Source organism: Mandrillus leucophaeus, unplaced genomic scaffold, assembly GCF_000951045.1.
Source record: "Mandrillus leucophaeus isolate KB7577 unplaced genomic scaffold, Mleu.le_1.0 Scaffold11, whole genome shotgun sequence".
NCBI lineage: Eukaryota > Metazoa > Chordata > Mammalia > Primates > Cercopithecidae > Mandrillus > Mandrillus leucophaeus.
Window position 1 is genome coordinate 3333400 of NW_012099209.1, and position 667 is coordinate 3334066.

Here is a 667-nt window from a genome sequence, read left to right on the forward strand (position 1 = left end):
CAGAGCTTGCAGTGAGCTGAGATCCGGCCACTGTACTCCAGCCTGGGTGGCAGAGCGAGACTCCGTCTCAAAAAAAAAAAAAAAAAAAGACCAATCTGGCCAACATGGTGAAACCCCAACTCTACTGAAAATACAAAAATTAGTGGGTGTGGTGGCTGGTGCCTGTAATCTCAGTTACTCGGGAAGGTAAGGCAGGAGAATTGCTTGAACCCAGGAGGCAGAGGTTGCGGTGAGCCAAGATCGCGCCACTGCACTCGAGCCTGGGTGACAGCAGAGCGAGACTACATCTCAAAAGAAATAATGCTGAGATGTGTACCAATATTAAAATAAATTATGACCGTTATGGTCAGCCCTTCATAGGTGATGCCAGGGCCTCCCAAGAGCCCCCAGCCTTGGGGAGACAGAGCTAGACACGGACACCCCCAGAGGGGACTGAGGACTCTGTCTTAGACTGGGGTGTCCAATTTTTGACTTCCCTGGGCCACATTGGGAGAAGAAGAATTGACTTGGGCCACACATAAAATTCACTAACACTAATGATAGCTGATGAGCTAAAACAGAAAATATTGCAAAAAAAAAAAAACATAATTTTTTTGTTTTTTGTTTTGAGACGGAGTGTCACTCTGTCGCCCAGGCTGGAGTGCAGTGGCATGATCTCGGCTCACTG